Below are 12920 nucleotides of genomic sequence, written 5' to 3'. Positions count from 1 at the left end.
TGGCGCTTTACCCCATTTCAATGCAACAGTCAAATGCTAATACACAAAGAAAATCCAACTATCGCATTATGGCTGGATATGGCCTGAAGCCACCAATCTCGTAAAATGGACAGAAGACAACGCACCCGGTTATTTAAATGAATGCGGCGTTAAGTTGCTTTTCCTCCTGTATTTGCATAACTCGTTTTTTGGACAGCTATGCGGCACATTACTATTCCACTCCAAGACCACTATTTATGTTTCTAACAAAATAATGTAGAGTAATATTTACAAAAAAAAAAAAAAAACATATACAACATCCACTGAGGAGCTGCACAAGAGGGTTTCTTCAATATAATGAAAATCATATATATATATATATATATATATATATATATATATATATATATATATATATATATCTCTGTAACAATCACATATCTCCCCATTTATTTACATCTACATTTATATTCTCATATCTATCTATCTCATATCTATCTATATATCTCATATCTATCTATATATCTCATATCTATCTATCTCATATCTATCTATATATCTCATATCTATCTATCTCATATCTATCTCATATCTATCTATCTACATATCTATCTCATATCTATCTATCTCATATCTATCTATCTCATATCTATCTATCTCATATCTATCTATCTCATATCTATCTATCTATCTATCTATCTATCTCATATCAATCTCATATCAATCTCATATCAATCTCATATCAATCTCATATCAATCTCATATCTATCTTTCTATCTATCTATCATCTATCTATCTCATATCTATCTATCTATCTATCTCATATCTATCTATCTCATATCTATCTCATATCTATCTATCCATCTGATATCTATCTATCTATCTATCTATCTCATATCTATCTATCTATCTCATATCTATCTATCTCATATCTATCTCATATCTATCTATCCATCTGATATCTATCTATCTATCTATCTATCTCATATCTATCTATCTATCTATCTATCTATCTCATATCTATCTATCTGATATCTATCTCATATCTATCTATCCATCTGATATCTATCTATCTATCTCAATCTCATATCTATCTATCTATCTATCATCTATCTATCTATATATCTATCATCTATCTATCATTTATCTCATATCTATCCATCTCATATCTATCTATCTCATATTTATCTTCTCATATGTATCTTTTTATCTTTACATCTATTAATCTTTATCTCTATCCTTATCTATCTAACATCTATCTCATAAAAGAACATATTAATATGTAGTGAGAATTTTAATTTATTACTATTATCAAATATTAACTTGCAATCTCCATCAAGTATTTCTCTATATCTGCCATTCATCTCTCACATCTATATAATATTTCTATAATCACAAATGTATCTAGAGCTATTTATCGAATATCTATCATATATCTCTATCGTTATCATATATTATCTATCTAAAAATAAATTTCCCCACCTTTGCATAGAATTGTTATCATATCCGTTCATATCTTAATCCTTTTAAAAAGTTGTTGATATTTTAATCATCATTTTTCTATTGCTCTTATCAGAGATTAACTTGCAATCTCCACCATAAACACAACAAAAATGTTTTGATACAAATAAAAGTTATTTTATTATTTTTAATTAAAATCATTAAAAAAAATGTAAATTAGGGCATGTTCACATGGTTAAAAATAAATAGATAAATAAAATAAAAAACACATGCTTATAAAAAAAATAAACAGCTTCCAAGTCAGTAAGGTTTTTAGATGATTCTTTTTGGGGGCGTTGTCTTTTTATATTTATTTATTTTAACCTCCTATTAACGGTAAGGTAAGCTTCCAAGCGGAACTGCCTTAAGTAATAAACAGGTCACGTGCAAATCTGCATCTGGACAAACTTATTAGTTTTTAGCATTCCCCCCCCCCCCCCCCCAAAAAAAAAAAATAATCCGAATTTACCAAACTGCGCTTAATTGGGAAGAAACTTTGTAGACATTAAAAAAAAAAAAAAAAGTTATGCAACAAGGAAACCAGAGAGGAGCCACAAAGAAGCGGAGCTACTTCTATTAGACAACACGGTCTTCAAATCGGGCTCCATCGCTATTGTTTTAGGCAGCTAAATTAAGGTCCTGCTACACTCAGTTCAATGAAGAGGTCAATGCGGCTGGGTTGCCTGGAGACTGATGGTTGCTACAGGAGCACCAGATAAGCCACACTAAATAAGCTTCAGCTCCGAGGCAAAAAGCATTTACTGCTACGAGCAAAACCCGAGATGCAGCTGTCTCAGCATGCAGCACTGTATGTACACTGTGATGCAGCCGCCTCCTCTCTGCTCATGATCATTTCAATGTGAAGCCAATCTCGCTGGGAGAAGGGCTAAAATAAGATTGGAAGGATTTTAATTAGACCGAATACAGGATTACTCCAGGACTGGGACTCCTTTGTTCTTCCTGTTGGGTCACATGTTACCTAAGAATTTCCCCCCTAGCTGTAAATTCCTTTTACCCCACCCCTATGACCTCTCTCTACTTAAAACCCAGCGCAGAAAAGGAGATTTCCCTTTAAATCCAAAAGCTCAGTATGTCCACAATCTCATGTGCTCTGCTTGGTGTAAAAGGCAATCCATCAATCTATCATCGAGGAAAGGGGAAAAAAAATATATAGTTTAATACTGGTACAAAAATACAGAAGAATGAGTATATGAACTGTCAAATACAAATGACATTTCAGACCAGCGGGGGGCACTAGAGCTGTGTGCTATCTATACAGGCCTGTTGCAGGCAGGGATACCCTAGTACAATACAATTTAAAGTATTAAAGCGGTACTCTGCTGCTCAGCGTTTGGAACAAACTGTTCTAAATGTTGGAGCCGGCAGCTTGTGATGTCATAGCCCCGCCCCCTCATGTCACGCCCCCCCACCCATAGACTTGCATTGAGGGGGAGGGGCGTGACATCATGAGGGGCAGGGCTATGACGTCAAGAGCTCCCGGCTCCAGCGTTCAGAACAGATTTTTCCAAATGGTGAACAGCGGAGTACCCCTTTAAGTAAAATAGTGTACTGTGTTACATGAAAAAAAAAATATGATGTATACTAGTACTGTATAGAAATAGCACTTCATGGCTTTCACATAATAATGATCAGTGCTGTGGACTGAAATTTTGGGTACCTGGAGTCGGAGTCGGCAAACAATGCACCGACTCCGACTCCTAATAAATTTAGATTGGAATTTAAAAAAAGCAAGTTTAAATGTCCCAATTCACAAAAAGTTATAATTAATGACTTCTCTACTGTAAGAATAAAGACCAATGCATGCAGTGCCTCAAGTAACCGCAAAACGAACACGTTAAGTGACCGTGAAGAAGCATGCTTTTCATGTGCTTCACTATATGGCACGCAACGCAAAATTAGGAGCGGCTATAATTATACTTTCCGTAGTGTTGTGTTCTGCTGTTACAGGGAATCCATGGGTAACCTAGCCTCTCACTGATAAGGGATTAAGTAAATATGTTTTTTGCACAACTAGAGACACTTGTATAAGTGAAGGGAATAGAGGGTCAATAGTTCAAGACTGAAGCTGTAAACCAATGGAAAAACTGCTGTCATTCAGCTAAGGCTATAAAAACTTGTAAACTCTGATTGTTAGCTTAAACTTTAAACATGACTATGGGATTCTACTAAGGAAATCATGTTTTATAATAAATGCCCCTTCCTGGATCCTCCCACTGCCCTATCTTCAGCAGCAGATCAGCACACAAAAAGGAGAAGGCAGCAGCTTCTGCCCAACTACCTCTCTCTCTGCTAGAAGAGCTAAGAAGAACTTGGAGGAACAGCTTCTTGGATTCAACTGTAAGTGTTTATAAATACATTTGCATATTAATACAGAGGAGTCGGGGAGTCGGAAGTACAAAAAACTGCGGAGTCGGAACATTTATCTACTGACTCCACAGCCCTGGGAATGATAAGCAGCTGTTTTGCATGATAAATTGGCCACATGGGGGCGGTCTTCTGATAAAATCTACAGAAAAGGGACAATTTATTTTCAAAAATTTCTAGCCGGCCAGGCAAACCTGTAAGATCTCACTGTCAGGCAAACAGTTCTGGGCCCTTGGGCCTAATTTACAGACCTTTTTTTTTTTTTTTTTTTTTTTTGCACTTCTTTGAAGAAAATGCCATCAATTTCAAGTATTTTTCATAGCATTTCTTTACAACATTTTATAATGACAATATATATTATATTGACTGGGAGGTCCTTATCAAAGAAAGGGTCCAAGGTTATGATGAGGATGATCTCTGTACCCTCTTGTCCCATGCAAGTACTGGAAGTCGGATTACAAAATGTCATGTCTTGTAAAAAGTTTTATTTTTTTTTTGTTTTTTTTTAAATAAAAAACCCTTCAATAAAAGTTCACATTTTCCTGTTATCAAATGCTTTATTTAGAATCTTGACACCATAGATCCCGGCTGCAGGCCTGCCTTTCGTTCAGTCTCTCTGGCGATTGCGCTGGATGTAAACAGCTCCATGTTTTTGTTTGACAAATGATTGTGGCATAATTGGTTTAAATAGACACAGCAGAGAACAATGATCGCCAGATAAGATTAAAATGAAAAGAACCAGAGCAAAATCCAAGACGACTATTGGAAAGATGGCTCAATGTAATCTAAGGCTGCAAATTACAGTGCCAGGTAAATTGTCCTTACTTGGGGAAACATACTCCAAGTGCCATTCCTGTCTAATTGTTGGAATAAAACTTTCACCCACCGTATTTCTGCCTCTGTATAAAGATCAAGTATATGACTATATAAATGCAGCAGATGAACATTCTCTGAAAAAGCTAGCCATACACGAGATAGTTGGAAGCCAACAGCATTATGACGATCCCCCCCCCCCCAATACATATAAAACCTCTGTTTAGAGTTCAAGTATTCGGAATGGAGAAAGAAGGGTGGGGTAGGGGGGTAAGCCACTGCCAGACACTTCTGGCAGTAGCTTATTTCCAAGGGAACAAGATGATTAACCCCTTAAGGACCACGGACGTATGAGTACGTCCCTGCGCCCTGGGTCTTAAGGACCAGGAACGTACTCATACGTCCCAGCGAATTTCGCATCCCGCCGCACGCTGGGCGGGTTGCGAAACCAGTCGCCTGTTGAAATCATTCAGCAGGCATCCCAGGCAAACGCCGAGGGGGGTCCCGGGACCCCCACATGTCGACGATTTTTTTTACATATGCAAAAGTGGTGAAACCCTTGTGGGGTATTAAGGCTTACTTTACCCTTTGTTACATTCCTCAAGGGGTCTAGTTTCCAAAATGGTATGCCATGTGGGGGGTATTTTGCTGTCCTGGCACCATAGGGGCTTCCTAAATGCGACATGTCCCCCCCATTTCAGCAAAGTTTGCAAATGTGACTCCTTTTCTGAGCATTGTGGCGCTCCTGCAGTGCACTTGATGTCCACTTATGGGGTACCTCCATATTCAAAAGAGATGGGGTTACAAATTTTGGGGGGTCTTTTCTACTATTAACCCTTGCAAAAATGTGAAATTTTAGTGAAAATTTTTTCTTTTTCTTTTTTACATATGCAAAAGTCGTGAAATCCCTGTGGGGTATTAAGGTTTACTTTACCCCAAGGGGGTCTAGTTTCCAAAATATGCCATGTGGGGTTTTTTTTTGCTGTCCTGGCACCATAGGGGCTTCCTAAATGCGGCATGCCCCAAGAGCAAAATTTGCTTCCAAAAAGCCAAATGGGACTACTCCTCTTCTGAGACCTGTAGTGCGCCAGTAGAACACTTTTTTTACCCCCATATGGGGTGTTTTCTGAATCGGGAGAAATTGGGCTTCAAATTTTGGGGGGTATTTTCTGCTTTAACCCTTTGTAAAAATGTAAAATTTTTGGGAAAACAAGCATTTTATGTAAACATTTTTTTTTTTTTTTTTTTACATTTGCAAAAGTCATGAAACACCTGTGGGGTATTAAGGCTCACTTAATTCCTTGTTACCTTCCCCGAGAGGTCTAGTTTCCAAAATGGTATGCCATGTGGGTTTTTTTTTGTTGCTGTTTTGGCACCCTAGGGGCTTCCTAAAGGTGACATGCCCCCCCAAAAACCATTTCAGAAAAATGTTCTCTCCAAAATCCCCTTATCGCTCCTTCCCTCCTGAGCCCGCTGAACAATTTACATAGACATATGACGTATGTGCTTACTCAAGAGAAATTGGGCTACAAATACCAGTAAAAATTTTCTCCTTTTACCCCTTGCAAAAATTCAAAAATTGGGTCTACAAGAACATGCGAGTGTAAAAAATGAAGATTTAGAATTTTCTCCTTCACTTTGCTGCTATTCCTGTGAAACACCTAAAGGGTTAAAACACTTACTGAATGTCATTTTGAATACTTTGGGGGGTGCAGTTTTTATAATGGGGTCATTTATGGGGTATTTCTAATATGAAGACCCTTCAAATCCACTTCAAAACTGAACTGGTCACTGAAAAATAGTGAGTTTGAAAATTTTGTGAAAAATTGGAAAATTGCTGCTGAACTTTGAAGCCCTCTGGTGTCTTCCAAAAGTAAAAACTCATCAATTTTATGATGCAAACATAAAGTAGACATATTGTATGTGTGATCCCAAATTTTTTTTATTTTGAATATCCATTTTCCTTACAAGCAGAGAGCTTCAAAGTTAGAAAAATGCAAAATTTCAATTTTTTTCATCAAATTTTGGGATTTTTCACCAAGAAAGGATGCAAGTTGCCACAAAATGTTACCACTATGTTAAAGTAGAATATGTCACGAAAAAATCTCGGAATCAGAATGATAACTAAAAGCATTCCAGAGTTATTAATGTTTAAAGTGACAGTGGTCAGATGTGCAAAAAACGCTCTGGTCCTAAGGTGTAAAATGGCCTGGTCCTTAAGGGGTTAAGGAATCAAAATTCAATATGTCAGATTCTTCTGTGCCCTGGGATTTATCTATTGGGTAGTCAGGAAGCTCCCATACACATTAGAAAATCAGCCAGCCCTGCCAAAATTGGGAGGTTTAGCCAACACATGTAATTTGTATTGGGCTTTATCTCAAATAAAAGGAAGCTAAAGCCGGGCATACACATTACACACATTACATGTTGATTGGGCAGAATATCTATCCCTGTAGAATCACAATCCTCCTCAACAACAAAAAGAAAGAAAAAAAAAAGAAAATCAGAAAAAAAGTCAAGAGAAAAAATATCGGTAAAAAACAAAAACAAGAAAATAAATTCAGAAAAAAAGTAAAAAAAAGAAAAATCAGAAAAAAAGAAAATCAGAAAAAAAAAATCTAGAAAAAAAATAAAATCAGTAAAAAAATAAATAAAAAAAAACAGGAGTTGTTATGCTTAAAAGGGTACTCCGGCCCTAAGACATCTTATACCCATCCAAAGGATAGGGGATAAGATGTCTGATCGCGGGGGTCTCGCCGCTGGGGACCTCCACAATCTAGCACCCACCTGTGCACACCCCCTCCCATAGACTGGCATTGCGGGGGAGGGGCGTGATGTCACACGGGGGTGGAGTCATGACGTCCCGATACTCCGGCCCCCTAGTCGTGACCCGGTAGAATCGGAGGCTGCAGCGTTGTGTGCAGCTCCCACAGATGGGTGCTACATGCTACATTGCGGGGGTGCCCAGTGGCGGGACCCCAGCGATCAGACATCTTATCCACTATCCTTTGGATGGGGATAAGATGTCTTCAGGCTGGAGTATCCCTTTAATGAGGCAAATGATTGCTTTATTTTGATTGCTGTTTTCCAAACAGTGTCTTTAGCTGTTACAAAACCACAACTCCCAGAAAGCCTGGACAGCCAACGGCTGTCCAGGCTTGCTGGGAGTTGTGGTTTTGCAACAGCTGGAGACACACTGTTTGGAGACTTGTTTTCAAAACTCAGTGGAGGTTAACTGATAAGTGCAGCCTCCTACTCCCTCTACAGACATACATCCAATCCAAAAGAAAGACATTTTTTGTTTAGAGCCTAGTCAATAGCAAACAGACAGGAGTATAATGTAGTATAATGTAGTATAGTATAATGAGTATAATGTAGTATAATGTAGTATAGTATAATGTAGTATAGTATAATGAGTATAATGTAGTATAATGTAGTATAATGTAGTATAGTATAATGAGTATAATGTAGCAGGTAAGAATCCAGAAGTGATGCAACCCCCACAGGTGAGCATTGCATCAGTCCTGCACTTCAGGAGGGTTGTCTATTTGCTTTCGATGTGTTTATTTCTCATTAGTTAAATTGACTTAATCATTCCTGAGAGGATACCTTGCATCATTACACATAGACTTTAATCAAAGCACTGAATGTCTGATTTTGTGGTTTTGTTAAAATATCTAGAAGAATGGAGCATGACCATACATACTTTTTCTACTAATGCACAGCTCTATAGATCTACCTTGGCTTCAGAAAACTGGATTCTGAGCGGCCGCTGTTTAAGGCAATGGCAGATTCATCTGGAGCGCACTGCACTGGAGACTATCAGTAAATATATACATTTAGGGCAGGGTGACACAGAGCGCATATGCTGCGGAGGCGCTGACAGCAGTCACAAGAGCCCCCTCCCATAGACTTGCATTAAGGGGGCGGGGTATGATGTCACGAGGGGCGGGGCTGTGACATCACAATCCTCCACCCCGAATTGCCAGTCATCAGGCACGGAGCGAAACTCAGTCCATGCACCAGATGACAAGGGTGCTGCAGGAGAGATTGCGGGGGTTCCCAGCGGCGAGACCCCCACTATAAGACATATTATCCCCTATTCTTTGGATAGGGGATAAGATGTCTAGGCGCAGAAAAAAACACCAATGCAATTTCCTGCGTCTGATGTTTTTTCTGGTGCTTTTGCATTTGAGTTGAAATTGCATTTTTGGCCCCTTTGGCTTTTTTCAGAATGTGATGGGCACAAAAAAAAAAAAAAAAAAGGATATTTAAAGCGTACCCGTGTGATACAACAAAAATTTTTTTTTAAATATTTCACTCATGTACATCTAATTTTTATGTGTCTAGCACCTTTATTTATTTTTTTATTACATTTTAAATTTCGCTCACTAGTCTGAATTCCTCACAAAGGGAGGGGGTGTGGCCTCACTGTGCAGGTCTCCGCCCCCTCCCTCAGTATGCTGTCTGCTCACATCTCCCCTAGCATTAGCAAAACTACAACTCCCAGCTTGTCCTCACTGACAGTAGCCGGACACAAGCTGACAGTGGGAGGATTTTTCCTCCAGCTCTAAGCCCTGCGCTCACAGCTGTCAATCAAGGACGTGTGTCCATGACATAGGTGATGACGCATGGACACATCAGGACTAGTATGTGTCCAAGCAGGCAGGGGGGGCAGTTGTATGACTGGATTTTTCAGTATGAAATACTGAAAATGTTCTAATGAAAGCAATTGCTAAACCTATTGGTTATACATGCTTTACAACATATCAAAAGTTTTTGTATCTGACAGTGCCCATTTAAGGAAATTTTTATTATGAACTTTTAATAAATTTTTTTAATAAAGTGTGTATGTGTTTCACTTTTTTTTCAAAATGTTTTCACATTTTGTAGGTAGTACTACTACTCCCAGCATGGAACAGACTGTTCCATAATGGGAGTAGTAGTACCTGTACTAATAGACATACCGCCCGATGCGATCGTCCATGATATAGCAGAGATGCGGAGCGGCTCTATACAGCGCTCGCATCTGTGCTCTGTACTCCTGCCAGTGATGTGAATAGAACATCACTCATTCATATTTTCCGCCCAGAGTGGGGATTGGCCGGATGGTTGCAGCCAATCACAGCTCTCAGAGGGAAATATGAATGAGTGATGTTCTATTCATATCACTGGCCGGAGTATAGTGCAGAGATGCGAGCGCAGGAGAAAGCTGATCCGCATCTCTGCAATAGATAGGACGATCGCATTGGATGTCAGGAGTGACACTTGCTGTGATCTGTCCTTAACTGCAGGTACTACTACTACCAACATGGAGCACACTCTGCTCCATGTTGGGAGCTGTAGTACCTGCAGTTAAGGAGAGATCACAGTGGATGTCACTCCTGACACCCGCTGCGATCCACCTGTATAATGTATAGATGCAGGCAGCCACTCTTCTATGGTCCCCTGCACTGCCGTATATATACACCTATTCATATTCCCCGCAGAGAGTTGTGACTGGCTGGAACCATCTGGCCAATCACACCTCTCTGCAGGAAATATGAATACCGTATATACTCGGGTATAAGCAGAGTTTTTCAGCACCATTTTTTGTGCTGAAAACACCCCCCTCGGCTTATACTCGAGTGAACTCTCCGCCCTCAGTGGTCTTCAACCTGCGGACCTCCAGATGTTTCAAAACTACAACTACCAGGTTGAAGACCACTGCGGCCTTCGACATCATCCAGACCCCCCACCCCCTTTAGTTTTGTACTCCCCTCCGCTCGGCGGGACATTAGGGTGCGCTGGTCCGGTGCTGCAGGACTGTCCGGTGGGGAGGTTGTCCAGTGGGATAGTCGTTCCGGGCTGTCCATCTTCACCGGGGGGGGCCTCTTCTCTGCGCTTTTGGCCCGGCCCCGGAATAGCCACGTTGCCTTGACGAGGACGCACAGGGACGTTCATTAGCAACGTCCCTCTGCGTTGTCGTCAAGGCAATGCCTCTATTCCGGGCCCGAAGCGCGGAGAAGAGGCCCCCCGGTGAAGATGGACAGCCCGGAACGACTATCCCACCGGACGACCTCCCCACTGGACAGTCCTGCAGCACCGGACCAGCGCACCCTAACGTCCCACCGAGCGGAGGAGAGTACAAAACTAAAGGGGGTGAGTGGGTGGGGGGGCTGGATGAAGTCGAAGGCCGCAGTGGTCTTCAACCTGTGGACTTCCAGATGTTTCATAACTACAACTCCCAGCAAGCCCGGACAGCCAATGGTTGCCCCGGCTTGCTGGAAGATGTAGTTTTGAAACATCTGGAGGTCCGCAGGTTGAAGAACACTGTATCAGACATTGACAGGCGGTGATGATGAAGGGGGGGGGGCTGATGACAAGGGGATGATGAAGGGGGGGTGTGGGATGATGACAAGGGGATGATGAAGGGGGGGTGTGGGATGATGACAGGGGGATGATGAAGGGGGGGTGTGGGATGATGACAGGGGATGATGAAGGGGGGTGTGGGATGATGACAAGGGGATGATGACAGGTGGTGATGATGAAGGGGGGATGATGACAGGTGGTGATGATGAAGGGGGGATGTGTGGGATGATGACAGGGTGATGATGATGAGGGTGTTAATGACGGGGGTCTGGATGATGACAGGGGGGGGATGATGTACTTCCCACCCTAGGCTTATACTCGAGTCAATAACTTTTCCTGGGATTTTGGGGTGAAATTAGGGGCCTCGGCTTATATTCAGGTCGGCTTATACTCGAGTAAATACGGTAGGTGTATATATATACAACAGTGCAGGGGACCATAGAAGTGCGGCCAGCCGCATCTATACATTATACAGAAGGATCGCAACGGACCCGGGGCGATCTGTCAATTAGTACAGGTGCTACTACTCCCATGATGGAACAGTGTGTTCCATGCTGGGAGTAGTAGCACCACCTAAAAAATTAAGAAAAAAAAGTGGGAAAAAAACAAACACTGCATTTTTATTATTGTCGGCTACATTTTTAGTGCCCTGCCTGCACACATAAATTGATCCCTGTTTAAAAATTAACAAAAATGTTGTTATAAAAAAGATAAATTACATTAGATACTATTTTTTTCCATCACTACTGCATCTTTTTTATAAATTTTTTTTAATGGTACCCTGCCAAATTTTATTAAAAAAGGTATCTCCATCACTTTTTTGGATCCAAAAAAGAAGAAAAATCGCCTGCAAAAACGCCAAAAGTTAAAACGCCAAAAGTTAAAACCCACAGACTTCTATGGGAGAAAAACGCCATGATTTCAGGGGAAAAAACGCCATAGGCTCAACATACTGCAATTTTGCAAAACCACCAAGGAGCTGAAAAACGCTAAAAAAAAAGAGTGAAAAAACACCAAAAGGATAAAAAAAAAACCATCAAACTGTAAAAACGCAAATTGGAAAATTTATTTTGCGATTTCTCATTAATTTACAGCTGGCCGCAGCGTTTTTTGGCCGAGAATTGGATAAGTGGAATTCCAGCCTAAAACAGCAGCAACTTTAAAACAAAAACAAAACAAAACAAAACACAAGAACCACCTGTGAGACTAAGAAGGAGACTAAAACTGGGTTCAAGGTCACTGAGCTTACGCTATAATTTGCCCAGATCGGCTAACATTGCGTTACATCTTTGTTACGTCTTAAATGAAAAATTAAGTACTTTTCAAATAATGTCAATTAAATATCTCCTCTTAGGACCTGTGTGTCTCCATGGTAACAGACTACAGCAAACCCTGTGTAGTCTGATCCTGAAGTCATAAGTGTGTGATTTCAACAACAGGACGTCCAAAGCCCCTGTCTGAGTGATTTTCCCACAGCAACCAATCACAGCTCAGCTAATGAGCTCTGGTAAAATGAAATCTGAGCTGTGATTGGCTGCTGTGGGAAAACCACATTTTTTCTCTCTCTCTCTCACACAGTTTGATAAATCTGGGCAAATGTCCACAGGAGTACAACACCTGGCTATCTTTGGTACTTCCATGGACAAGATATGGGATGGTGGTCAAATATTCACACTGTGCTCTATTTACACTGGAAGTGACCGTGAGACGTCACGGTCACTCCCCGCTCGTGACATCATGGCCGTGCCCCCTCAATGCAAGTCTATAGGAGCGGGCGTGACTGCCATCACGCCCCCTCCCATAGATTTGCATTGAGGGGGCACGACCGTGACGTCACGGGCGAGGAGAGACCGTTCCTTTCTCAATATTGTGGTGGGTCCCCACTGTTGAAT

General features: G+C 40.8%; 1 protein-coding gene across 9 annotated transcripts in view; it reads right to left on the bottom strand.

Moving 5' to 3' along the window:
- The window catches only part of MLLT10 (MLLT10 histone lysine methyltransferase DOT1L cofactor), a 258622-nt gene that overhangs the window by 54054 nt on the left and 191648 nt on the right, over positions 1–12920 (bottom strand). The gene's annotated exons all lie outside the window — the stretch shown is intronic.

This window comes from Hyla sarda, chromosome 5 (genome assembly GCF_029499605.1).
Source record: "Hyla sarda isolate aHylSar1 chromosome 5, aHylSar1.hap1, whole genome shotgun sequence".
In the NCBI taxonomy this organism is placed as follows: Eukaryota; Metazoa; Chordata; class Amphibia; order Anura; family Hylidae; genus Hyla; species Hyla sarda.
This window is presented reverse-complemented; position numbering and strand designations above follow the sequence as displayed.